A 25,835-nucleotide genomic window follows, 5' to 3' on the forward strand; every position below is an offset into this window, starting at 1 on the left:
TGAATGTGAAATGATACTAATTAATGTCTTTGGGTCCGTTTATTATTTAAAATGGTCAACAAATGTGCGTTTCACATTTGTGATGTGTAAACATTTATTACGTAGTACACAATGTCGCACTGTGTGTCACATGGATAATGCAAGACAAGTTGTTGTGTTTTAAAAGTTTTCTTGCCAAAAATGATAATCTTTTGGATTGATTAAACCCTTATGCCTCGGTTGGGATCGTTTAGAGCCCTTTAAAGCTGCTTTGAAACATAACTGTTGAGGTCCAATAAGGTCTATTAAATTAAGAAAAATCCTGGAATGTTTTTCTCAAAAAACATAATTTCTTCCCGACTGAACAAAAAAGACAAGCATCTTGGATGACAGACAGTTAATTATCAGTATTTTTGTTTAATGAAAGTGCAATATTCCTTTAATGTTAAAAAGTTCACTTGTAAATGTACAAAAATGTACCCACTTTGAGGCGGATGCATCAGCGTGTCTGTCAGGTATTCACTGAAGCATCTTTTAGTGATTGCTTGGTTGTATCAAGTCCAGTTCCATTAGGATTTTTTGAAAGGTCAAAGGTGCACCTGAGGTTCTTCTGGTAGTTCAGTTTAAGTGCATAAATGAGTCCAAAAAGTAATTTCACACCCATGTGTGACACCAAGTAGGTTTTCCAAAACTTCCACTGTCTGTGCAATTCCCAACTCACCAATTTCACAATTCTGGAGAAGAACAACAAAAAATCAGTCCCAATAGCAGTCAAAGTGAAATTTTCAAAAATGTGCAGGCAAATTGTTTTACAAACTCTGATATTTAAAATATGTAGACTGATTAAAATGTGTAAAATAATAGAACATTAGTCACAAAACCATCAAAAGACCTGAAAACAGATAATCACCTTGTTTAACCATCTAGTTATCCATAAGATATTTATATACACACACATACCCATACACATACATATAAATAGATAGATATAAAAATAGAGTAGGTTGACATACACTTACCACATATTCTTTAATGTGTCTCTCCATGCCTTCTTTGAGGTAGATACAGATGTCTTCAACTAGAACAAGACAAAAAACACAATATTTAATGATTTTCTTTAACAATATTTTATGTAGATAATAGTTTTTATAGAGACAGATAAAGATTTTGTGAGACGAAGAGTATGTATTTTTCTGTTTCAGAAATATTGTGTCCCAGCATGTGTGTACACTACCGGTGAAATGTTTGTAATAAAGTCTCTTATGCTTATCATGACTGCATTTATTGGAAAAAAAAACACCTGTTTCCAATATTGACAATAAATCATCATATTAAAATGATTTCTAAATGATCATGTGACACTGCAATGATGAAAATCCAGCTTTGCATCAGAAATCAATATCTTTGTAGCATAACTTACAGTACATACCCTGTCTAGCAGGTTGTCCCACCATATAGACGATGAAATGATGCTGTATCTGTAAAAAAAAAAAAAGTTTTAGTTAGACACACAATGCACTCAACAACATAGTATAATTATAACATTCTTTTGTTAATAAAGTTACAGAGATTATAAGATTATTTTATTCTGATAAGTCTCCAGTAGCCTATGACTTTATTTATTTCTTAGGTTTCAAACATTAAACCACAAAAAATAACCAATAAAAGCAACAGACACTGCAGTGTAACTTACATTCCAACAGACCATCTGTGTAGTGAGGTGTATTTTACTCTGAAACATGCAACGCGTCACACATGTAATTAAACAACAGACAATTATATTTTAGATAATCACATCAAACTTGTTAACTTTACTCACCTACAATTTGGCGATCGTAAACTAGTGAGATGACGATCCAGTCCAATGCAAAATGGCGAAGTCCATGTGCTGTAGCGTCTGGTTTTGATTTTGGCGCCACCTCCTGACTGGAGTGTGAATAGACGTCATTTCCGCTTCTGCTAAAGTCAGTTTCCTGACACTTGTATGTAAATCAATCTCATAGAATTTATCCGGTTTGTTTCACGGCTAGATTTATTTAATTCATATTCATACATTTTAACTGATTAAATCTAATAGTTTTTAAATTGAACAGATTTATATATATTCTAATAAATCGGATTACATATATTTTAAAAAACGAGTATTTAAATAAAATCTAAATGATCCAAATACTTAAAAGTAAATATTGCCAGGAATCGTTTTTTTGAGTGTAGAGCGTCATTTTTACAGAACGGGATTGCAAAAGATTTTTAATCTCATTTAAATGATTCCTGAAAAAATTTATAATTTAAAAAGTAAAGTAAAAAATATAAAACACAAGAATAAGACGGTCATTAGTGTTATATATAAATACAGATTAATTGTTTGGTCGAAATTATTGCTAGGGACAATTCAGTCTTCCCTGAATATTGCTAGGGACATGTCCCTAGCGTCCCACCCTAAATCTACGCCCATGCCACCTGGGAATACCAGGTGTTGTAAGCATTTAATTAATGAAATATTTATTTATGTCATTTTTTCCAATGAATGCGTCCTTTCTGTAAGCGTTCTCCCATGGCATGGCGTTGCCACATTAGTTTTGAAGTGTCTCTCGAATCGAGTCTGCACTCGCTTACGGCCACACCACCCTGAGCACGCCCGCTCTCGTCTGATCTCGGAAGCCAAGCAGGGTCGGGCCTGGTTAGTACTTGGATGGGAGACCGCCTGGGAATGGCTCATGACCCCTGCAAGTACATATTGCTCAACCCTGGGATCGATCGAAAGTGATCAAAACGGATGGTGTCAACTACTGAAGTGTTATTTACATAAATTGTACATTTACATGCCTAATTTATTAAAATCCACTAATCTGTTGAATGTTTTGTTTATTATTTTCATAGGTTGATTTGATGTAGCTGATGAGATTCATATAGTCAAGTGAAAAAGTGTGCAAGTGTTAAATTTTTTGGGCTGAATTAAGAAAGGTTAGCCAGATTATTAATTGTACTGTATTAATTTACTCTCATTTTGTCTCGAAGACTTTTAATTGCTTAAATGTTTTTTTTACACTATCCCACCCCTTCTGAAACCCAAGCATACAGTACAGAGACTCCAACACACTTGAAATACCTTTACAACTTTTATTTTTCACCCAGAATGTGTTTCATTTAAAAAGCAATGCATGAAAACACAAGTAAACAAGATCTGTTTAGTTTAAAGGTCTCTCACCACAGATCTACGAGCGAGAACACGAGACAGGATGAGAGACAAACATTTACTACCATTTGCAAACATTTAGTTAATCATGGAGCTGACAGACATACAAACATCACAAGGACACACACACATAAATAACATTAATAAGAATCAAAAACACTTAAAGGTGTAACAGAGGATTTTCTCGAATTTTAGAAAAGAACCACCTTCTCCACTTTTTAAAAAAATGCAATTGCGCAACACTCCTGATTGACAACTAAGAGGACCAATAGTCTTGATGATCCACCTGGAAAAAGAAAATCCTCTCCAATACCTTTAACAATTAAAAACACAAACTTGTACTTAAGATAAAAATTAACAATTGGTTTGTACAGGCCAAAGCCCGGTTTATCCAAACAGGATTATCCAAAAACTCAGATCACCAATCAACAAATAAAGGCTCAAGCAATTCCTGTCTGTTACATTTTTTTGTGTGTTTTTCTTTGGCAAACTTTTGTTAAACATAAGCAGACAAAGACATACAAACATCACAAAGACATGAAGCTGAAAAAGACAAACAAACAACACGCATGACAAAAACACAGATTATCTGAACATGAACAACCACTAAAGGGTATGTAAACTGATTGTGTTAGGTCGGAACTGATTAAGGTTAAAATTAATGAGGTTAGATTGGCCTTGATATTGAAGATAGGCCAGAACATGTTTGTATAAAAAAAAAAGATACTACAAAGTGCACTTTAACAGCAACATAAATCATAATAAAAACAAATACAAGAACATTCTTAAGCAAAACTGTAAAGTGCATTTTTTTTACTTTTGAACTATATAAATAAATAGATTGTACTTGCTGAAGCACTTAAAAAAACAAACAAACAAACAAGCCTTTTTCTCTCTCATACAGATGGCACAGGAGAAGTGGCATCACACAGGTAAGTTATTTACACAGTTATTTATAGTTATTTACACAGTTCTCCTCTTTTCTAACTCGTACACCACATTGTCAAACCCAGATGTGGTGGATTTCCCAGTGTATGGACAGTAGGAAAATATCTTCTGGGTGCTTTCAGCCACTTTGTCCTTGGAAGGTGTGTACCTCTTCCACTGTCCACCACAATTAGCCATGTGGCAAGCCCCACATGGCCGCAAGGACTTGTTTGGCATGAATGCCTTGACTGTTGGTGCTGGAGGTACAAAGCTCCTGGCTGCACGATGGCCCACGAACCAAGACGGGGGAACCTGCGGCTGTGCGGGGAAAACCAGCAGTATGGGTGCTGTCGATACGGGGGGATCCATAGGTGGGCACAGCAGGCTTTGGCCGGAGGTGGGTGGACGCAGCAGGCCTTGGCAGAATGGTGGTGGGCGCAGCAGGCTTTGGCCGAGTGGAGGAGGACGACGCCATGGGCTGAACGGGCTGGTTCACAGAAGACACAGGCTTTGGCTCTTCAACAAATAATCTGGAAATATAAAATAAACATGTAATGAGTATTGATATGACATGTGTGCTATTTGCTTTCCACAGCCAACAGGTGAAACAAAGTGCTTATGACAACTTACCTCCGCTTCTCACCACGCCTTTTTCCAGCCTCGTGATGAACGTGCTGGTATTGGACCTGAGGCCGATCTGGCGTTGTGAGGGGTGTTGGCAGCACAGGAGCTTCCGGGAACGGTGCATCAGACAGCACTTTCAGGTGAGGCATCACCTTCGACAGTACCATCACCCCGTAGTTGGCATTTTTCTCCTCCGTGGGGGTGAAGGTCAAAAAGGACTTGGCGTTCAAGTTGGGCAGTGGAGTGGAGAGACCGCCGAGGATGGGGTTGTCTCGGACTCGCTCTGCAATCCTCTTATACTGTCCCTTCAAAGAAGCCGTGACCTGGCTGGGGGAGGTTAGCTGATTGTCCGGTGCTCGGTTCTTCAGCATCTTGGAGGAGGAGGTAGAGCAGTCGACTGTCCTCGGTCACATGTGCCGCCTGAGCGTACCTCATGCAGCAAACTTGGTCTTCTGGGCTGTTCTGAATCCGTTGTCACTGAAAATGATATCATGACATTTTGTGTAGGTGTGCTACATGTTTAATTATCCATTTCATCATAGGTTTCAACTGTTATTGAACTCACCGACAGCAGTTGTTGTCCTCGTACACAACCTTTGGAGCAGGAGCGTTGGCACGGCAAAAGCGGGCGACCAGACCTCTGGCCATGTGTGCGTAACACCGCTCGGACCCGGACTCCACCACCACCGTGGTCAAGAACTGACCCCACTCATTCAGCACGCTGGTGACGTACTGCATGGTGCCCTGGCCGTCGTTGTAGATCTTCCCTTGAGAATCTATAAAAACAATGCAGAACATTCATTATGTGGTATTTTAACAGTCAGTCTGTTCCATATGATCACATTGATCATTGACAAGTTTACACTTCTAAAGCATATTTATTTACACAGTGAATTTCAACTCCACACTGTTGTAACAACATCTCTATGTTCTTAAGAAGTGAGTCTGATCACGTTTTTGAAGTATTTCCAGGGATTTTCAGGTCATTTCATCGGCGACTGGCAGCTCATTAATTCATTTTCAGTGCATTCGTTTAATATAAAACATATATTATTTAATATAAGCATATTTAAGCTTTACATTTCGAGTCCACAAAGTAATAATACATTTGTCAAGGTCTCAACATGTAAAACCAATAATCTGGTCGCATTTTCAACGCATTTCAGAGATCAAACCTAGCTATTTTAATGTAAACAAGTGGTGCTAGCCTAGTCAATCGGTGGTGTCAGTACGGGGCTAACGAGATATTATCATGTAAAACCTTGAATATCAGGCAAATTATCAAAAAACATATCGTGTTTCATTCACTACTTGGCACACAAATATAACAAACGTACCTGTGTGAGTAAATAAACACAGTCGAATCGCTCCTCAATGACACCGACTCCAATGTGAATATTTACCAGTCCTGAATAAATTAGATGACGTTTTCCGATCCTCGCTCAATGATTGGTCCGTTGAGCGCGAGCTCTGCTCAGCATTGCTCAACCATTGGCTGATCGCTGCTCAGCATTGCTCAACCATTGGCTGATCGCTGCTCAGCTCTGCTCAACCATTGGACGGCTGACGATCGCTTAGGTACTTGGAGGGGAACTTGCTTGGGAATACCAGGTGCTGTAAACATTTAATTAATAATTTATTAATTTATGTCATTTTTTCCCATAATCACGTTCTTTTTGTAAGCATTTACCGATGTCATTGCATTGCCACATTAGTCTTGAAGTGTCTCTCGAATCGAGTCAACACTCGCTTACGGCCACACCACCCTGAGCACGCCTGCTCTCGTCTGATCTCGGAAGCCAAGCAGGGTCGGGCCTGGTTAGTACTTGGATGGGAGACCGCCTGGGAATACCAGGTGCTGTAAGCATTTAATTAATAATTTATTTATTTATGTCATTTTTTCCCATAATTACGTCCTTTTTGTAAGCATTTACCGATGTCATTGCGTTGCCACATTAGTCTTGAAGAGTCTCTCGAATCGAGTCAGCACTCGCTTACGGCCACACCACCCTGAGCACGCCTGATCTCGGAAGCCAAGCAGGGTCGGGCCTGGTTAGTACTTGGATGGGAGATTGCCTGGGAATATCAGGTTCTGTAAGCATTTAATTAATTAAATATTTATTTAATTAAATATTTATTTATGTCATTTTTTCCCATGAATGCGTCCTTTCTGTAAGCGTTCTCCCATGGCATGGCGTTGCCACATTAGTTTTGAAGTGTCTCTCGAATCGAGTCAGCGCTCGCTTACGGCCACACCACCCTCAGCGAGCCCGCTCTCGTCTGATCTCGGAAGCCAAGCAGGGTCGGGCCTGGTTAGTGCTTGGATGGGAGACTGCCTGGGAATACCAGGTGCTGTAAGCATTTAATTAATTAATTATTTATGTCATTTTTTCCCATGAATGCGTTCTTTCTGTAAGCGTTCACTGATGTCATGGCGTTGCCACATAAGTCTTGAAGTGTCTATCGAATCGATTCAGCACTCGCTTACGGCCACACCACCCTGAGCACGCCCGCTCTCGTCTGATCTCGGAAGCCAAGCAGGGTCGAGCCTGGTTAGTACTTGCATGGGAGACCGCCTGGGAATACCAGGTGCTGGAAGCATTTATTTAATTAATTATTTATGTCATTTTTTCCCATGAATGCGTCCTTTCTGTAAGCATTCTCCCAAGGCATGGCATTGCCACATTAGTCTTGAAGTGTCTCTCGAATCGAATCAGCACTCGTTTATGGCCACACCACTCTGAGCACGCCCGCTCTCGTCTGATCTCGGAAGCCAAGCAGGGTCGGGCCTGGTTAGTACTTGGATGGGAGACCGCCTGGGAATACCAGGTGCTGTAAGCATTTAATTAATTAATTATTTATTTATGTCATTTTTTCCCACGAATGGGTCATTTTTATAAACATTTACCGATGTCATTGCGTTGCCACATTAGTCTTGAAGTGTCTCTCGAATCAAGTCAGCACTCGATTACGGCCACACCACCCTGAGCACGCCCGCTCTCGTCTGATCTCGGAAGCCAAGCAGGGTCGGGCCTGGTTAGTTCTTGGATGGGAGACCGCCTGGGAATACCAGGTGCTGTAAGCTTTTAATTAATTAATTATTTATTTAATTAAATATTTATTTATGTCATTTTTTCCCATGAAGGCGTCCTTTCTGTAAGCGTTCTCCCATGGCATGGCGTTGCCACATTAGTTTTGAAGTGTCTCTCGAATCGAGTCAGCACTCGCTTACGGCCACACCACCCTGAGCAAGCCCGCTCTCGTCTGATCTCGGAAGCCAAGCAGGGTCGGGCCTGGTTAGTACTTGGATGGGAGACTGCCTGGGAATACCAGGTGCTGTAAGCATTTAATTATGTTACAACCTCTAGGGGAAAATTGCAACAAATAAAATAGGAGTTAAGGCTCCCCCCAGCCGTCAGACCAAAATACAAGAAAGACACCAAAAAAAATTATAAATATGTGGGTTAATTTATTATATAAAAAGGTCAAGCAGTGTCAGTCACTGTTTAGTAACGAATACAGCTTTAGGGTGAACAATATGCCCAAAATAACAAACAAAACAATACTAAAAAGGAAAACGGGTAACTAACTAACCTTGCAGATGGGACAAAGGAAATTACAAGACATCTTACCTTCCTACGCTAACCAAAATATAAAGAAATAGTTAGGGAAAAATAAATACAGGGCAGGTCTCCCCTACCATGACATAGTTTACAAATGTGATTCCATTACAATTGTTATCAAAATATTCGGTCTGGCGGCTGACGGAGCTCTGAGCACCACGACCGGCCCGTAGTCGTGGAAAGCTGCCATTTCACCGTAGCTCGTCTCTTTTGAAAAGAAACATATTAGCAACCACCAATCACAGTCGCGGGGTGGAGCTAAACTTGATGACGGGGCGGCAACTCGCCTGTCAGTCCCAATCTGCGAGTGTAAGAAAGGGAGAGAGAGAAAAAAGAGCGCAACAAAAAAACAAGACAACACAACCAATATACATTCTCGTAACATCCCCACCACGAAAAATCAACATACTGTTGATCTCTTTACACAGAGCGCGACAAAGCATCGGCCATTACATTGTCGGTACCCTTTTTATACCTAATCTCCAAATTAAATTCTTGAATTATCAAAGCCCATCGCATAATGCGTTGGTTGGAATTACGCATTCTTGTCAAGAACAACAAAGGATTATGATCAGTGTAGACGACGATGGGTATTGAGCTGGAGCCGACGTATACCTCAAAATTTTGCAAGGCCAACAATAGTGCCAATGCCTCCTTTTCGATCGTACTATAATTGAGTTGATGTTTCAAAAATGTCTTTGAGAAATAGCAAACTGGGTGATCGACCGCATGGGCATCCTCTTGCAGAAGTACCGCACCGGCCCCAGTCGCACTGGCATCTACATCCAATTTGAAGGGCACAGAAAAGTCAGGGGCAGATAATACAGGTGTGCTACACAGAAGTGACTTAACAGACTCAAAAGCTGCGCTACACGCCTCACACCACACAAACTCCATGGAGTTAGAAAGTAAATTGGTCAAAGGCAACACAACATCTGAGAAATTCTTACAGAACCCGCGGTAGTAACCTACCATGCCAAGGAAACGTCTCAATTCTCTTTTCGTTTGAGGAACAGGATATTCCACTATGGCCTGAACTTTGGCAAGGACAGGACGAACCTGCCCTTGACCCACCTGCTTTCCCAAGTACGTCACGGTAGCCTTCCCAAATTCGCACTTTGCGAGGTTCAGTGTGAGGTTGGCATTATTTAAACGATTGAACACAGTATACAGTGTTTTAAATGGTCTGACCAAGTCAAAGAATATATCACGATATCATCAAGATACGCCTCGCAATTTGAAATGCCGGCTAAAACGGTGTTCATCAGACGCTGAAACGTCGCAGGCGCGTTTCTTAACCCGAATGCCATCACGGAATATTCCAGGAGGTTATCCGGAGTAACAAAGGCTGAAATTTCGGCAGCACGAGATGTTAAAGGCACCTGCCAATAACCCTTTAGCAGATCAAGTTTGCTGACGTAAACAGCCGAACCAACCTTATCCACGCAGTCCTCCATGCGCGGAAGGGGGAACGAATCGGGCTTTGTCACCGCATTAACCTTTCTATAATCGGTGCAGAAGCGAACTGAGCCATCACTCTTAGGGACAAGGAGGCAAGGAGAACTCCAGCCACTGGAACTCGGAACAGCCAACCCATTATCAAGGAGATACTTCACTTCATTTTGCATTATAACTCGCTTAGTCGGATTAACACGGTAAGCGTGCTGTTTAATAGGTGGGTGATCTCCAACGTCAATATCATGAGATACCACATTTGTACGTGAAGGAATGTCGGAAAACAAATCGAGATGAGAATATATTAATTGAGAAATATCTTCTCGGTAAAGGTCAGACAAATAAGATAAATGCACTCTCAGGTCTTGCAAAGTCTCTGAATTTTGTAAACGGACACCAGAAGCAGAGACACTTCGCACGTTTTAATTGTCTTCGCTAGGACAATAAGAATGCGACGCAGCAACATGAGAAACCGAGGCAACAGAGATTTTTGTCTCGCTACCAGAGTCTCGAGAGAGATAACGCTTTAACATGTTGAGATGACACACACGCTTCTTTCGCCGTCTTTCGGGCGTGCGAATCACATAATCAGTGTCACTGAGTTTGGCATCGATTTCATAGGGACCAGAAAATTTTGCCTGCAAAGCAGATCCAACAACAGGTAATAAAGCTAAAACCTTGTCACCCACTTGAAAGGAGCGAGGAGCAGCCTTTAAATCAAAACGAGCTTTCATCTTCGCCTGCGTAGACGAAAGAGAAGCACGAGCCAAATCGCAACATCGATGCAACCTTTCGCGGAAGTTGCTTACATAATCTAGCACATTCGTAACAGTGGACTCCCATGTCATCCACTTCTCTTTAAGCAACTTCAATGGGCCACGCACAGTATGGCCAAACACTAAATCAGCGGGGCTGAAACCTAAAGATTCCTGTGGAGTTTCACGCACAGCAAAAAGCAGTAAAGGTAGACCATCATCCCATTCTTTCTCTGAGCCAGCACAGTACGTGCGCAGCATTGACTTAAGAGTCTGGTGAAACCGCTCTAAAGCGCCTTGGGATTCAGGATAGTAAGCACTAGAGGTTTGATGGTCAATATTCAATTGAGAGAGCACTTGTTTAAAGAGCCTGGACGTAAAATTAGTGCCCTGATCAGTCTGCACTACCCTAGGAAGGCCAAAAGTAGAAAAGAACTTAATAAGAGCGCGCAAAACAACCTTTGCTTTCAGTGAACGTAATGGCACCGCCTCTGGAAAGCGAGTAGCTGCACACATCATAGTTAACATATATTGATGTCCAGATTTAGTTCGAGGTAAGGGTCCTACACAGTCTAAAATAATGCGCTCAAAAGGCTCTCCCATAGCAGGGATAGGTCGAAGAGGTGCAGGGATTATTTTCTGATTTGGTTTTCCCGCGAGCTGGCAAATATGACAAGTTCGGCAATACTCCACTACGTCAGATTTTAATCCGGGCCAAAAAAAGTGACGGAGTACGCGATGGTAAGTCTTCGTGATACCCAAATGCCCAGACATACTATGATCGTGAGCCAGATTTAACACTTGTAAACGATATTTAGTCGGCACAACTATCTGAAACACTGAATAAAGTTCAGGTATAGAAGTGGTAGGAGACCACTTCCTCATAAGCAACCCATCATCCCAAAAAAACGTTACATATTTTTCGGACGACTTTTCTTTGCTCACCGCAGAAACTCTGCATGCAGCAAGTGAAGTGTCATCGCGCTGTTCGCTAATAAGCATCTCTCTATCAGCGAAAGTTGACAAGTCCAGTTCAGCACCACCAAGAGTGGACAGCGACTCAGGACGAGGGCACATAGGATCGCACGGATCTTTAGGGCAGACATTCACATCGTCCGTGTTAACTGGAGAGGAGAGAAAACTGTCAGACAAATCAAGGACGTCATTAAATTTACGAGTCTGCGCCCGCGTAATCGCACAAAAAGGGAATATTGAAGGAGGGGCAGAAATTGGGTGCATTTCGACAGCCATTGGATCATCAATTACCTGGGGAAGAGCTAACACTTTGCCTCCAGCCAGATCATTTCCGAGGATGAAGTCAACCCCTTTAACAGGTAGCTGAGGGCGAACAGCCACTTTAACACAGCCCTCAACTAACTCGGATTGAACATACACATTATGCAAAGGAACTTTAAGTATGCCCAGCTCAATACCTTGAATTAACACATCTGACCCAGAATACGAATCATTTGAAAATGGCAACACACTGTCGACAATAAACGATTGGGCAGCCCCAGTGTCACGAAGAACTCGAATAGGAACCAGTTTCCCTTCCTCGCCCGGGAGAGAAACTAAGCCCTTTGAAACAAATGGATCATACACAGAATCAATTACCTGATCAGGTAAATTAAACACCGAGCTAGCAGTACGAGCAAAAGCAACACCTTTAGTATTTTTCCCTTTAAAAGGCGCATTCTTTTTTTCCAACACCGGACAGACAGCAATAAGGTGACCAGTTCTACGGCAGTAAAAACACTCACGTTTTTCATTTGATTCTGTAACAATTTTAGAACTTCTCGTGCTTCTCTCCGAGTTAGAGGTAACATTTTCTCGACGAGCAGTCAAAACGAAAGTGCTTTTATGCGTCAAAATGAACTCGTCCGCACAAACCGCGGCCTTAGCAAGCGAAGTCACTTTTTGTTCGTTTAGATAGACTACAATTTTGTCAGGTAACGAATTTTTAAAATCCTCAATGAGCAAAAGCTCCCGAAGCTGTGCGAAATCGTTAACCTTACTGGAGTAGCACCATTTATCAAAAAGAGCCGCCTTTTCACGGGCAAACTCCACAAAAGTCTGATTGGCAGTTTTCACATGTGTACGAAATTTCTGACGATAAGCCTCGGGCACTAATTCATAAGCCCTTAAAATAGTAGCTTTTAACACATCGTAATCGAGGCTTTCTCCAACAGATAAAGATGCACATACTTTTTGCGCCTTACCAACTAACTTGCATTGCAACAATAGTGACCAAACGTCCTTAGGCCAATGCAAGGCAGCGGCAATACGTTCGAAAGCATTAAAATACGAATCAACCTCACTTTCTCTGAAGGTAGGAACCAAACGAATTTGCTTGCTAATGTCAAAATCTGCAGTTACAGGAATAGCAGTGCCCGTACCAGGCAATGGACTCACCCCAACCGGACGCATTCCTTGTGTCTGCAGCTCAAACTGCCTATACCGCAACAACTGGGTATCGTGCTCCTGCCGCTTGGCTTCCAGGTCAAGCTCTTTAAGCCGTATCGCCAGCCTCAGGTCTTCTGTACTCAGACCTATAAACGGATGGGGATTCAAACCTCCGTCTGCGGGCGGCACCCTGTCGGAAGCCTCCGCTGCCGCCAGTGTGTCCTCCCCAATCGAGGCCGCATCCCCACCCAGCGGTTCAGATGGATCCTCGGCTTTTAACACCCCAGCAATCAAAAGATTATCCTGCAACAGATCTCTAAGAACTTGTTTAGTGGACGGTTTGGGAATAGCGATGTCATAATATTCAGCAATCATAACTAAATCAGATTTGCGGCATTTCTGCAGCGTCTGCAGCGTAGGTGATTGTTTAAAAACCTCCATACTAAACTCCATAGTCAAAACGTACACTCTCTCCCCACAAATCAAATAAAACTGCCAAAAATGGGCTACTCACCAGTAAGGTATATAACAAAAACGAAAGTGCTAACAAAAACCGTTGGACGAGCCCCCATTCTGTTACAACCTCTAGGGGAAAATTGCAACAAATAAAATAGGAGTTAAGGCTCCCCCCAGCCGTCAGACCAAAATACAAGAAAGACACCAAAAAAAATTATAAATATGTGGATTAATTTATTATATAAAAAGGTCAAGCAGTGTCAGTCACTGTTTAGTAACGAATACAGCTTTAGGGTGAACAATATGCCCAAAATAACAAACAAAACAATACTAAAAAGGAAAACGGGTAACTAACTAACCTTGCAGATGGGACAAAGGAAATTACAAGACATCTTACCTTCCTACGCTAACCAAAATATAAAGAAATAGTTAGGGAAAAATAAATACAGGGCAGGTCACCCCTACCATGACATAGTTTACAAATGTGATTCCATTACAATTGTTATCAAAATATTCGGTCTGGCGGCTGACGGAGCTCTGAGCACCACGACCGGCCCGTAGTCATGGAAAGCTGCCATTTCACCGTAGCTTGTCTCTTTTGAAAAGAAACATATTAGCAACCACCAATCACAGTCGCGGGGTGGAGCTAAACTTGATGACGGGGCGGCAACTCGCCTGTCAGTCCCAATCTGCGAGTGTAAGAAAGGGAGAGAGAGAAAAAAGAGCGCAACAAAAAAACAAGACAACACAACCAATATACATTCTCGTAACAATTAATTAATTATTTATGTCATTTTTTCCCATGAATGCGTTCTTTCTGTAAGCGTTCACTGATGTCATGGCGTTGCCGCATAAGTCTTGAAGTGTCTATCGAATCGATTCAGCACTCGCTTACAGCCACACCACCCTGAGCACGCCCGCTCTCGTCTGATCTCGGAAGCCAAGCAGGGTCGGACCTGGTTAGTACTTGGATGGGAGACCGCCTGGGAATACCAGGTGCTGTAAGCATTTAATTAATTAATTATTTATGTCATTTTTTCCCATGAATGCGTCCTTTCTGTAAGCATTTACCGATGTCATGGCGTTGCCACATTAGACTTGAAGTGTCTCTCGAATCGAGTCAGCACTCGCTTACGGCCACACCACCCTGAGCACGCCCGCTCTCGTCTGATCTCGGAAGCCAAGCAGGGTCGGGCCTGGTTAGTACTTGGATGGGAGACCGCCTGGGAATACCAGGTGCTTTAAGCATTTAATTAATTAATTATTTATGTCATTTTTTCCAATGAATGCGTTCTTTCTGTAAACGTTCACTGATGTCATGGCGTTGCCACATAAGTCTTGAAGTGTCTATCGAATCGAGTCAGCACTCGCTTATGGCCACACTACCCTGAGTACGCCCACTCTCGTCTGATCTCGGAAGCCAAGCAGGGTCGGGCCTGGTTAGTACTTGGATGGGAGACCGCCTGGGAATACCAGGTGCTGTAAGCATTTAATTAATTAATTATTTATTTATGTCATTTTTTCCCATAATTACGTCCTTTTTGTAAGCATTTACCGATGTCATTGCGTTGCCACATTAGTCTTGAAGTGTCTCTCGAATCGACTCAGCACTCGCTTACGTCCACACCACCCTGAGCACGCCCGCTCTCGTCTGATCTCGGAAGCCAAGCACGGTCGGGCCTGGTTAGTGCTTGGATGGGAGACCGCCTGGGAATACCAGGTGCTGTAAGCATTTAATTAATTAATTATTTATGTCATTTTTTCCCATGAATGCGTTCTTTCTGTAAGCGTTCACTGATGTCATGGCGTTGCCACATAAGTCTTGAAGTGTCTATCGAATCGAGTCAGCACTCGCTTATGGCCACACCACCCTGAGCACGCCCGCTCTCGTCTGATCTCGGAAGCCAAGCAGGTTCGGGCCTGGTTAGTACTTGGATGGAGGACCGCCTGGGAATACCAGGTGCTGTAAGCATTTAATTAATTAATTATTTATGTCATTTTTTCCCATGAATGCGTTCTTTCTGTAAGCGTTCACTGATGTCATGGCGTTGCCACATAAGTCTTGAAGTGTCTATCGAATCGAGTCAGCACTCGTTTACGGCCACACCACCCTGAGCACGCCCGCTCTCGTCTGATCTCGGAAGCCAAGCAGGGTCGGGCCTGGTTAGTACTTGGATGGGAGACCGCCTGGGAATACCAGGTGCTTTAAGCATTTAATTAATTAATTATTTATGTATGTCATTTTTTCCCATGAATGTGTCCTTTTTGTAAGCATTTACCGATGTCATTGCGTTGCCACATTAGCCTTGAAGTGTCTCTCGAATCTAGTTAGCACTCGTTTACGGCCACACCACCCTGAGCACGCCCGCTCTCGTCTGATCTCGGAAGCCAAGCAGGGTCGGGCCTGGTTAGTACTTGGATGGGAGACCGCCTGGGAATACCAGGTGCTGTAAGCATTTAATTAATTAATTATTTATGTCATTTTTTCCCATGAATGCGTTCTTTCTTTTAGCGTTCACTGATGTCATGGCGTTGCCACATAAGTCTTGAAGTTTCTATCGAATCGAGTCGGCACTCGCTTACGGCCACACCACCCTAAGCACGCCCGCTTTCGTCTGATCTCGGAAGCCAAGCAGGGTCGGGCCTGGTTAGTACTTGAATGGGAGACCGCCTGGGAATACCAGGTGCTGTAAGCATTTAATTAATTAATTAATTATTTATGTCATTTTTTCCCATGAATGCGTTCTTTCTGTAAGCGTTCACTGATGTCATGGCGTTGCCACATAAGTCTTGAAGTGTCTATCGAATCAAATCAGCACTCGCTTACGGCCACACCACCCTGAGCACGCCCGCTCTCGTCCGATCTCAGAAGCCAAGCAGGGTCAGGCCTGGTTAGTACTTGGATGGGAGACCGCCTGGGAATACTAGGTGCTGTAAGCATTTAATTAATTATTTATTTATTTATGTAATTTTTTCCCAAAATTACGTCCTTTTTGTAAGCATTTACCGATGTCATTGCATTGCCACATTAGTCTTGAAGTGTCTCTCGAATCGAGTCAGCACTCGCTTACGGCCACACCACCCTGAGCACGCCCGCTCTCGTCTGATCTCGGAAGCCAAGCAGGGTCGGGCCTGGTTAGTACTTGGATGGAAGACCGCGTGGGAATACCAGGTGCTGTAAGCATTTAATTAATAATTTATTTATTTATGTCATTTTTTCCCATAATTACGTCCTTTTTGTAAGCATTTACCGATGTCATTGCGTTGCCACATTAGTCTTGAAGTGTCTCTCGAATCGAGTCAACACTTGCTTACGGCCACACCACCCTGAGCACGCCCGCTCTCGTCTGATCTCGGAAGCCAAGCAGGGTCGGGCCTGGTTAGTACTTGGATGGGAGACCGCCTGGGAATACCAGGTGCTGTAAGCATTTAATTAATTAATTATTTATGTCATTTTTTCCCATGAATGCGTTCTTTCTTTTAGCGTTCACTGATGTCATGGCGTTGCCACATAAGTCTTAAAGTTTCTATCGAATCGAGTCGGCACTCGCTTACGGCCACACCACCCTAAGCACGCCCGCTTTCGTCTGATCTCGGAAGCCAAGCAGGGTCGGGCCTGGTTAGTACTTGAATGGGAGACCGCCTGGGAATACCAGGTGCTGTAAGCATTTAATTAATTAATTAATTATTTATGTCATTTTTTCCCATGAATGCGTTCTTTCTGTAAGCGTTCACTGATGTCATGGCGTTGCCACATAAGTCTTGAAGTGTCTATCGAATCAAATCAGCACTCGCTTACGGCCACACCACCCTGAGCACGCCCGCTCTCGTCCGATCTCAGAAGCCAAGCAGGGTCAGGCCTGGTTAGTACTTGGATGGGAGACCGCCTGGGAATACCAGGTGCTGGAAGCATTTAATTAATTAATTATTTATGTCATTTTTTCCCATGAATGCGTCCTTTCTGTAAGCGTTCTCCAATGGCATGGCGTTGCCACATTAGTCTTGAAGTGTCTCTCGAATCGAGTCAGCACTCGCTTACGGCCACACCACCCTGAGCACGCCCGCTCTCGTCTGATCTCGGAAGCCAAGCAGGGTCGGGCCTGGTTAGTACTTGGATGGGAGACCGCCTGGCAATACCAGGTGCTGTAAGCAATTAATTAATTATTTATTTATGTCATTTTTTCCCACGAATGCGTCATTTTTATAAACATTTACCGATGTCATTGCGTTGCCACATTAGTCTTGAAGTGTCTCTCGAATCGAGTCAGCATTTGCTTACGGCCACACCACCCTAAGCACGCCTGCTCTCGTCTGATCTCGGAAGCCAAGCAGGGTCGGGCCTGGTTAGTACTTCGATGGGAGACCGCCTGGGAATACCAGGTGCTGTAAGCAATTAATTAATTATTTATTTATGTCATTTTTTCCCATAATTATGTCCTTTTTGTAAGCATTTACCGATGTCATTGCGTTGCCACATTAGTCTTGAAGTGTCTTTCGAATCGAGTCAGCACTCGCTTACGGCCACACCACCCTGAGCACGCCCGCTCTCGTCTGATCTCGGAAGCCAAGCAGGGTGGGCCTGGTTAGTACTTGGATGGGAGACCGCCTAGGAATACCAGGTGCTGTAAGCATTTAATTAATTAATTATTTATTTATGTCATTTTTTCCCATGAATGTGTCCTTTTTGTAAGCATTTACCGATGTCATGGCGTTGCCACATTAGTCTTGAAGTGTCTCTCGAATCGAGTCGGCACTCGCTTACTGCCACACCACCCTGAGCACGCCCGCTCTCGTCTGATCTCGGAAGCCAAGCAGGGTTGGGCCCGGTTAGTACTTGGATGGGAGACCGACTGGGAATACCAGGTGTTGTAAGCATTTAATTAATTAATTATTTATTTATGTCATTTTTCCCATGAATGCGTCCTTTCTGTAACCATTTACCGATGTCATTGCGTTGCCACATTAGCCTTGAAGTGTCTCTCGAATCTAGTTAACGCTCGTTTACGGCCACACCACCCTGAGCACGCCCGCTCTCGTCTGATCTCGGAAGCCAAGCAGGGTCGGGCCTGGTTAGTACTTGGATGGGAGACCGCCTGGGAATACCAGGTGCTGTAAGCATTTAATTAATTAATTATTTATGTCATTTTTTCCCATGAATGCGTTCTTTCTTTTAGCGTTCACTGATGTCATGGCGTTGCCACATAAGTCTTAAAAGTTTCTATCGAATCGAGTCGGCACTCGCTTACGGCCACACCACCCTAAGCACGCCCGCTTTCGTCTGATCTCGGAAGCCAAGCAGGGTCGGGCCTGGTTAGTACTTGAATGGGAGACCGCCTGGGAATACCAGGTGCTGTAAACATTTAATTAATTAATTAATTATTTATGTCATTTTTTCCCATGAATGCGTTCTTTCTGTAAGCGTTCACTGATGTCATGGCGTTGCCACATTAGTCTTGAAGTGTCTCTCGAATCGAGTCAGCACTCGTTTACGGCCACACCACCCTGAGCACGCCCGCTCTCGTCTGATCTCGGAACCCAAGCAGGGTCGGGCCTGGTAAGTACTTGGATGGGAGATCGCCTGGGAATACCAGGTTCTGTAAGCATTTAATTAATTAAATATTTATTTAATTAAATATTTATTTGTCATTTTTTCCCATGAAGGCGTCCTTTCTGTAAGCGTTCTCCCATGGCATGGCGTTGCCACATTAGTTTTGAAGTGTCTCTCGAATCGAGTCATCACTCGCTTACGGCCACACCACCCTGAGCAAGCCCGCTCTCGTCTGATCTCGGAAGCCAAGCAGGGTCGGGCCTGGTAAGTACTTGGATGGGAGATCGCCTGGGAATACCAGGTTCTGTAAGCATTTAATTAATTAAATATTTATTTAATTAAATATTTATTTGTCATTTTTTCCCATGAATGCGTTCTTTCTGTAAGCGTTCACTGATGTCATGGCGTTGCCACATAAGTCTTGAAGTGTCTATCGAATCAGATCAGCACTCGCTTACGGCCACACCACCCTGAGCACGCCCGCTCTCGTCCGATCTCAGAAGCCAAGCAGGGTCAGGCCTGGTTAGTACTTGGATTGGAGACCGCCTGGGAATACCAGGTGCTGTAAGCATTTAATTAATTATTTATTTATTTATGTAATTTTTTCCCAAAATTACGTCCTTTTTGTAAGCATTTACCGATGTCATTGCATTGCCACATTAGTCTTGAAGTGTCTCTCGAATCGAGTCAGCACTCGCTTACGGCCACACCACCCTGAGCACGCCCGCTCTCGTCTGATCTCGGAAGCCAAGCAGGGTCGGGCCTGGTTAGTACTTGGATGGAAGACCGCCTGGGAATACCAGGTGCTGTAAGCATTTATTTAATAATTTATTTATTTATGTCATTTTTTAACATAATTACGTCCTTTTTGTAAGCATTTACCGATGTCATTGCGTTGCCACATTAGTTTTGAAGTGTCTCTCGAATCGAGTCAGCACTTGCTTACGGCCACACCACCCTGAGCACGCCCGCTCTCGTCTGATCTCGGAAGCCAAGCAGGGTCGGGCCTGGTTAGTACTTGGATGGGAGACCGCCTGGGAATACCTGGTGCTGTAAGCATTTAATTAATTAATTATTTATGTCATTTTTTCCCATGAATGCGTTCTTTCTGTAAGCGTTCAATGATGTCATGGCGTTGCCACATAAGTCTTGAAGTGTCTATCAAATCGAGTCGACACTCGCTTACGGCCACACCACCCTGAGCACGCCCGCTCTCGTCTGATCTCGGAAGCCAAGCAGTGTCGGGCCTGGTTAGTACTTGGATGGGAGACCGCCTGGGAATACCAGGTGCTGTAAGCATTTAATTAATTATTTATTTATGTCATTTTTTCCCATGAATGCGTTCTTTCTGTAAGCGTTCACCGATGTCATGGCGTTGCCACATTAGTCTTGAAGTGTCTCTCAAATGGAGTCGGCACTCGCTTACGGCCACACCACCCTGAGCACGCCCGCTCTCGTCTGATCTCGGAAGCCAAGCAGGGTCGGGACTGGTTAGTACTTGGATGGGAGACCGCCTGGGAATACCAGGTGCTGTAAGCATTTAATTAATTAATTATTTATTTATGTCATTTTTTCCCATAATTACGTCCTTTTTGTAAGCATTTACTGATGTCATTGCGTTGCCACATTAGTCTTGAAGTGTCTCTCGAATCAAGTCAGCACTCGCTTACGGCCACACCACCCTGAGCACGCCCGCTCTCGTCTGATCTCGGAAGCCAATTAGGGTCGGGCCTGGTTAGTACTTGGATGGGAGACCGCCTGGGAATGGCTCATGACCCCCGCAAGTCCGTATCCTGGGTCCCGATCACCTTGGAAAAATCCAAGTAAACAGATCAGCAAGACGTTGGAGGGAGGAGATGTGGTAGTGTTGGGAGGGGCCAAATAGAGGGGAGGGGGCTAAATGGAAAGTGAGTCCAATGTTTTCTCACTTCAGGACATCGATACTAAGTTTATGTTCTTTTTATGTTTTTGTTTTTATGTTTTTTTGTGAGTAAGACTATGAAGACTAGAATCTAAATGTAAATGTCTAAACTTGAATGTTTTAATAAGTATAATATGATGTCTGTCACGTAATGCAACAAACATAATGCTTCAATTAAAACAATAAAAAACAAGCAATGTAACAAATGTTTTTGCACATATCTATGTGAAGTATGAATTTATTTATAAATAAACGTGAAACAATGTTTGCAAGATCACTGAAAAAATCAAAGAAACTATAGTAGGCTACTTGAACAAAGTGTAATTTGCTCATATCTGAGATATTATTTACTCTTTATGCCCTATTCACCCTCTGGGGAGCATGAAAAAATGTACACATAAAACGGTCTTAATGGAATTTTAGAAAATCTTTACCATACTGGTAAGTAATTCAGGCTCTGTTATACTCAATACAGTTTCATGTGAAAGTCTTTCCCTCTATTAAGTGGACAAATGGGGAACAAGAGAAAGGAATCATATTTGGAAACATTCTTTTTTTATTTGTTCAACAATATATATCTACATAAATAAATAAACAACACAACAATAATAACAATAACACGGGTAACAATGTAAACAGAATAGAATTAACATGAATTATTAAGTAATTTAGAAGAAAATAGCTAAATAGGTACTATAAGTTATTATTTACAGGATTCTTATTAAGATTTATACATGTACACATTGAACAATATACGTACAATCAGTGCATTCCATTAATGGAATACTTTTAAAAGTAATTTTCCCCAATACTGTGTACAATATATAAAAGGGGATGAGGTAAACTAGGTCTAATCCAGGTATTGTGATTTGGGGGATAATGTTGGCTCTCTAATTGTTATTTTTCTTCTTTTTTAGTTCCTCATCAACTACACTTTTGAAGTGTTCAAAACTGTTGAACACAACACCTTCAAAACCTGAAGTGGTGGACTTCCTAGTTGCTGGGCAATAGGTAAATATTTTTTGGCTACTTTCAGCAGCCTTGTCTTTGGATGGCGTGTATCTCTTACGCTGCCCACCACACTGGGGTACATGGCAGGCCCCACAAGGCTTTGTGGATTTATAAGGCTTCATTGGTTTGGATGTCAGCACAGGAGGCGGTGTGAAAGGTATGACCCCTTGACTGCTGGATGCCCCACAGAGCATCATGGATGGTCCCTGTGGCTGTGCAGGAACCACTACAAGGACAGGTGCATTTGACGCTCTGGGTGGGATGTACGTGGCCACAGGGGGTTTAGGTTGAATGGGCCGGTTCACAAACTCTTCCACATCTATCCTGCAAAAAGAAATCATACATACGATGATGAGTATAATTCATGAGAAATAATGGGTATGACTATCAATTTACATGGTTTGTTGTGTTTAAACCATTCAGCTGATGAATTCAGATATGTTCACATGTAAGCAATAAGGTATGAGAGGCTGTGCTGTATCGTGAATAAATAACGGCTGAAGCACTTGCCTCAAGTACCTTATTGCTTTTATAAAACAGTTACCACACAATATTAAAGTAAAAAATTGTATTAGTGCATCTTTCATGAAGTTAAATCAGTAAAAGCATTTCTTCTGCTAGAAAAAAATAGTCCCTGACCGTGAACAACAATGTTCCAATAAGTGTAATATGCATGAAAGCTCAAATAAAAACAACAAACTGTTCTCAAACTTTGTCTCATTCTATATTTATGTTGATACGTTTGGTTGCTAAGGGTTTTACAGCTTACCTTCGCTTCTGACCATGCCTTTTCCCAGCTGCATGACATAGGCTCTGGTACTGAACCTGAGGTCGATCTGGAGCTGGAAAAGATTCTGGCAGAGTAGGAGCTGCTGGCATTGGTTCTTCTGACAGCACTCTTTGGTGGGGTTTCACCTTTGGCATTACGGTTGCCCTGTAGTTAGCCTTCTTCTCTTCCCGTGCCATGAATGTAGAGATGGACTTGGCATTCAGATTGGGCAGAGGAATGGAGAGACCATTAAGAATGGGATCGTCTCTGACTCGGTCTACAATCCTTTTATACTGGCCCTTGATTGCATTGGTGATTTTAGTGGGGGAGGTGAGACGACTGGCAGGTGGCCGGTTTTTCAGCATCTTAATAACGAGGTAACACAGACGACTATCCTCAGTCACCTGGGCTGCCTCATCCAAGAAAACTTTGTCTTCTGTGCGGCTCTGCTCTCAGGTGTATCAGCTCCCAAGCATCTGCCAAACAGGGTGTAACCCCACCTAGACTCATACCTTTTTACAAAGTTGGCTGCTGACCTGTCATGCTCATGCAGTGCAGCGACTGCAGTGGCAATCTTCAGCCTTAGGTCAGCTGGCACTAGGTGACGGTCACTGTCGTCTGCCAGTTCTAAAAGGAGCAGGGCCAAGGCTTCCACTTCCTCCAGCCCAGGAAGATGCAGATGGCTCTGGGTCATCAGCACATCCTGCATAGCAGGACTGTCCTCCTCCTCCACCTGTTCTGATTGAGTGAGGATGACATGTTTGTCACTGACAGCGTCCATAGGATCCTCCTCTGACTCTACACCCATGTCCACACCCTCATCTGCCAGCTTGTCCTCACTTTGTTCAGCCGTCTCCTCTTCTTCACGGGACTGCTCTTCCTCAACTGCAAAATATGAAATGTACTAATCAACAGTGGGTCTAGGCAGTTACAACAACTAACAGTAGACTAATACAAAATGGCAATGCTGCAGTTCATTTGTTTCATAATATGTAAAATAAAACTACATCTTGCATACTTGTCATGGATAGAATATGCATCATATTTATAGGTATTTGATCACTTAGGGCCAGACTTCCTAAACAGGGCAAATTAGCATGCAAGCGCAATTCCAAAATTGTGTGAATCATTTAAATATTCTCCTCCCAAAATGTTTTTGTCTGAAAGGGATACTCCTAGCAATGCATATGCAATAAGATCAGTCGCAAAAAGAACTAAACCCTAACCCTTTTAGCACTAATGATCCACTGCGCGTCTTTAGTAACTCCTGACATCGCTATTTACTGCCAAAATGATGGTTTGTGCTGGAGCACGCAGTTAGTAAATCTGGCCCTTAGTATGTATTTATATTGTTATAATGCAAGATTGTGTACCTTGCTGGGCATAGTAATCCCTTGCAGTAAAGCTGGTTGACTGGCACATGGCATACTCTACTCCAAGGAGCTCCACCTCGTCTGGGTCCTTGTATACAGCAGGGTAGGGCATTGGAGCAGCAAAGTTAGGCTCGAGGACATGCTCTTTACCGAAGAGCACCTCGGCCTTCTGATTTATGCGCTGAATCTGCTGCGGGTCCGTACACCACGTCTGCCTGCCATGACCACCAGCAACACGGAGTGATTCCATGCGGTTGTTCCACTGCACAGCAAATACAATCAGATACACCTGAAAGACATGACCATTGTTGGACTTTAAGGTGTCCAAAGCATGTTCATCAATGGAGAAAGACACAAATATCTAAATTGAATATTTATTGATCAGATATGAAAAAGTTACAGCATGCCGGAGTGTCCCAAATCCTACAGCAGGATTTGACAAACTCACAGCTCAGAACAAAAACATGAGTATTTATCGCCGTTCTTTCTTCAGAATCCTCCTCCCCCAGCTGGCTATTCTCCTTATCAGATTCCATCACCACATTCCTGAGGGGGTTGCCTATCTCACACACACAGACAAAGAAGAAACAAACTGTTCTCCTCTCATCCCTGAGAGCCCTGCAGTTCTTCTCTAGTACTCCTCCACTTGACATAGCATGTTATAATGCTTTCTTAAAAACAAATCATTAATAAAACATTCATTTATAAAAAAACATAAGCTGTAAGATGAAAGTGATTATTATGTAAAACATATTTCAATATCATGACATCATTTCATTATTCGTAAAATTGGTTATATGAATAAGGCACACATTAACTTCTTTAGATAGATAAACACATATTAAATCTTTTACTGCAATACTACTTCTAAGCAAACACTTTAATCATTATTAAAAACCATCTGTTAGGAAAGAAAACACACACACAACAAGCACAGGAGATTCTGTTCTTCAAGGTTGAGCTGCCCTGCCCCCATTAAATTATTCTATATGCAACCTTCATTTCATTGGTTAATACACATTTATCAAAGACAACATCTTATCTTTATTACATCAATTATTCAATGATTAATACTGATTAAGTAAGAAATACATGGCATATTTTATCCTGTGAATATAAAACATGGTTCCCTGTTCTCCCTCAGGCCTCTCTCTTATCTTGATCAATGCAGGCGTAAATTCCTCACTAATCCTCCTTGCAGCTTCTTACACACACACAAAAACTGGTACCTTTCCACTCTCAAACACAAACACCTCATTTTTACATAATAGCTCAGTGCATATATGAAACACACAATGTTTATAGAATAAAATGATTAATTAAAGAAATATAAAATGGAACAAACTCAATTTCCACAGTCCTTATTTGGACATCTTTGTAACTTTAACACTTTTAGCAATCAGCATGAAATGTAGGCAGTAAATATGTAAAACATAATTATTCAACAACACAACAATACTCCATTGTTCATGAATTGGTTAAATGCATTCATTAGTTAAACAAAATCAAATCCCACAATTCCCTCTCTTGACCTCTGAAAGAGGTCACATATTTTCATCTTCATCCTCATCCAGGTTCTGTAGGCCTAATAGCGGCATGCTGTATGGGGGTGGATTTTCTTTTTTCTCTATTGCAGACACTATCAGCCTATTACACAGGGATCTGAGACAGGGGATTCAACAACATCCACAAGTGACCAGGATAGCCACAAATACACCAATGGACACTACTATAGAGGTTACTATTGCCCTCCACAATCTATCACACTGCATAAATCAAAGGTGTATGATATCGT

The 25,835-nt window shown here is 42.5% G+C and overlaps 11 non-coding genes and 22 pseudogenes across 11 annotated transcripts; all 33 read left to right on the forward strand.

Moving 5' to 3' along the window:
- The first annotated feature begins 6,474 nt into the window (after positions 1–6,474).
- LOC135750962 (5S ribosomal RNA) lies at positions 6,475–6,593 on the forward strand. Its single transcript, XR_010532859.1, has one exon. It is a non-coding gene; the product is annotated as a 5S ribosomal RNA (ribosomal RNA).
- Positions 6,594–6,718: 125 nt separating this feature from the next.
- Positions 6,719–6,827, forward strand: LOC135751218 (5S ribosomal RNA; annotated as a pseudogene).
- A 141-nt stretch (positions 6,828–6,968) lies between these two features.
- Positions 6,969–7,087, forward strand: LOC135751195 (5S ribosomal RNA; annotated as a pseudogene).
- A 121-nt stretch (positions 7,088–7,208) lies between these two features.
- Positions 7,209–7,327, forward strand: LOC135751171 (5S ribosomal RNA; annotated as a pseudogene).
- A 121-nt stretch (positions 7,328–7,448) lies between these two features.
- On the forward strand, positions 7,449–7,567 carry LOC135751019 (5S ribosomal RNA). The gene has a single exon (XR_010532915.1). It is a non-coding gene; the product is annotated as a 5S ribosomal RNA (ribosomal RNA).
- A 125-nt stretch (positions 7,568–7,692) lies between these two features.
- On the forward strand, positions 7,693–7,811 carry LOC135751062 (5S ribosomal RNA; annotated as a pseudogene).
- Positions 7,812–7,952: 141 nt separating this feature from the next.
- On the forward strand, positions 7,953–8,071 carry LOC135751076 (5S ribosomal RNA; annotated as a pseudogene).
- A 6,236-nt stretch (positions 8,072–14,307) lies between these two features.
- LOC135750968 (5S ribosomal RNA) lies at positions 14,308–14,426 on the forward strand. The gene has a single exon (XR_010532865.1). It is a non-coding gene; the product is annotated as a 5S ribosomal RNA (ribosomal RNA).
- A 121-nt stretch (positions 14,427–14,547) lies between these two features.
- On the forward strand, positions 14,548–14,666 carry LOC135751034 (5S ribosomal RNA). Its single transcript, XR_010532929.1, has one exon. It is a non-coding gene; the product is annotated as a 5S ribosomal RNA (ribosomal RNA).
- A 121-nt stretch (positions 14,667–14,787) lies between these two features.
- On the forward strand, positions 14,788–14,906 carry LOC135751118 (5S ribosomal RNA; annotated as a pseudogene).
- A 125-nt stretch (positions 14,907–15,031) lies between these two features.
- Positions 15,032–15,150, forward strand: LOC135751173 (5S ribosomal RNA; annotated as a pseudogene).
- A 121-nt stretch (positions 15,151–15,271) lies between these two features.
- On the forward strand, positions 15,272–15,390 carry LOC135751133 (5S ribosomal RNA; annotated as a pseudogene).
- Positions 15,391–15,511: 121 nt separating this feature from the next.
- On the forward strand, positions 15,512–15,630 carry LOC135751067 (5S ribosomal RNA; annotated as a pseudogene).
- Positions 15,631–15,755: 125 nt separating this feature from the next.
- On the forward strand, positions 15,756–15,874 carry LOC135751228 (5S ribosomal RNA). Its single transcript, XR_010532966.1, has one exon. It is a non-coding gene; the product is annotated as a 5S ribosomal RNA (ribosomal RNA).
- Positions 15,875–15,995: 121 nt separating this feature from the next.
- On the forward strand, positions 15,996–16,114 carry LOC135751100 (5S ribosomal RNA; annotated as a pseudogene).
- A 125-nt stretch (positions 16,115–16,239) lies between these two features.
- Positions 16,240–16,358, forward strand: LOC135751148 (5S ribosomal RNA; annotated as a pseudogene).
- Positions 16,359–16,483: 125 nt separating this feature from the next.
- On the forward strand, positions 16,484–16,602 carry LOC135750992 (5S ribosomal RNA). The gene has a single exon (XR_010532888.1). It is a non-coding gene; the product is annotated as a 5S ribosomal RNA (ribosomal RNA).
- Positions 16,603–16,727: 125 nt separating this feature from the next.
- Positions 16,728–16,846, forward strand: LOC135751092 (5S ribosomal RNA). The gene has a single exon (XR_010532945.1). It is a non-coding gene; the product is annotated as a 5S ribosomal RNA (ribosomal RNA).
- Positions 16,847–16,967: 121 nt separating this feature from the next.
- LOC135751098 (5S ribosomal RNA) lies at positions 16,968–17,086 on the forward strand (annotated as a pseudogene).
- A 125-nt stretch (positions 17,087–17,211) lies between these two features.
- On the forward strand, positions 17,212–17,330 carry LOC135751179 (5S ribosomal RNA; annotated as a pseudogene).
- A 121-nt stretch (positions 17,331–17,451) lies between these two features.
- LOC135751053 (5S ribosomal RNA) lies at positions 17,452–17,570 on the forward strand (annotated as a pseudogene).
- Positions 17,571–17,691: 121 nt separating this feature from the next.
- LOC135751074 (5S ribosomal RNA) lies at positions 17,692–17,810 on the forward strand (annotated as a pseudogene).
- A 121-nt stretch (positions 17,811–17,931) lies between these two features.
- LOC135751112 (5S ribosomal RNA) lies at positions 17,932–18,049 on the forward strand (annotated as a pseudogene).
- A 125-nt stretch (positions 18,050–18,174) lies between these two features.
- Positions 18,175–18,293, forward strand: LOC135751083 (5S ribosomal RNA; annotated as a pseudogene).
- Positions 18,294–18,417: 124 nt separating this feature from the next.
- On the forward strand, positions 18,418–18,536 carry LOC135751227 (5S ribosomal RNA). Its single transcript, XR_010532965.1, has one exon. It is a non-coding gene; the product is annotated as a 5S ribosomal RNA (ribosomal RNA).
- Positions 18,537–18,658: 122 nt separating this feature from the next.
- On the forward strand, positions 18,659–18,777 carry LOC135751153 (5S ribosomal RNA; annotated as a pseudogene).
- A 125-nt stretch (positions 18,778–18,902) lies between these two features.
- On the forward strand, positions 18,903–19,021 carry LOC135751200 (5S ribosomal RNA; annotated as a pseudogene).
- Positions 19,022–19,160: 139 nt separating this feature from the next.
- LOC135751183 (5S ribosomal RNA) lies at positions 19,161–19,279 on the forward strand (annotated as a pseudogene).
- Positions 19,280–19,418: 139 nt separating this feature from the next.
- Positions 19,419–19,537, forward strand: LOC135751192 (5S ribosomal RNA; annotated as a pseudogene).
- A 125-nt stretch (positions 19,538–19,662) lies between these two features.
- Positions 19,663–19,781, forward strand: LOC135750972 (5S ribosomal RNA). The gene has a single exon (XR_010532869.1). It is a non-coding gene; the product is annotated as a 5S ribosomal RNA (ribosomal RNA).
- A 125-nt stretch (positions 19,782–19,906) lies between these two features.
- LOC135751126 (5S ribosomal RNA) lies at positions 19,907–20,025 on the forward strand. The gene has a single exon (XR_010532948.1). It is a non-coding gene; the product is annotated as a 5S ribosomal RNA (ribosomal RNA).
- Positions 20,026–20,146: 121 nt separating this feature from the next.
- LOC135751002 (5S ribosomal RNA) lies at positions 20,147–20,265 on the forward strand. The gene has a single exon (XR_010532898.1). It is a non-coding gene; the product is annotated as a 5S ribosomal RNA (ribosomal RNA).
- A 121-nt stretch (positions 20,266–20,386) lies between these two features.
- On the forward strand, positions 20,387–20,505 carry LOC135751047 (5S ribosomal RNA; annotated as a pseudogene).
- Positions 20,506–25,835: the final 5,330 nt, after the last annotated feature.

The sequence above is a fragment of the Paramisgurnus dabryanus genome, chromosome 18 (assembly GCF_030506205.2).
Source record: "Paramisgurnus dabryanus chromosome 18, PD_genome_1.1, whole genome shotgun sequence".
NCBI classification, from domain to species: Eukaryota; Metazoa; Chordata; class Actinopteri; order Cypriniformes; family Cobitidae; genus Paramisgurnus; species Paramisgurnus dabryanus.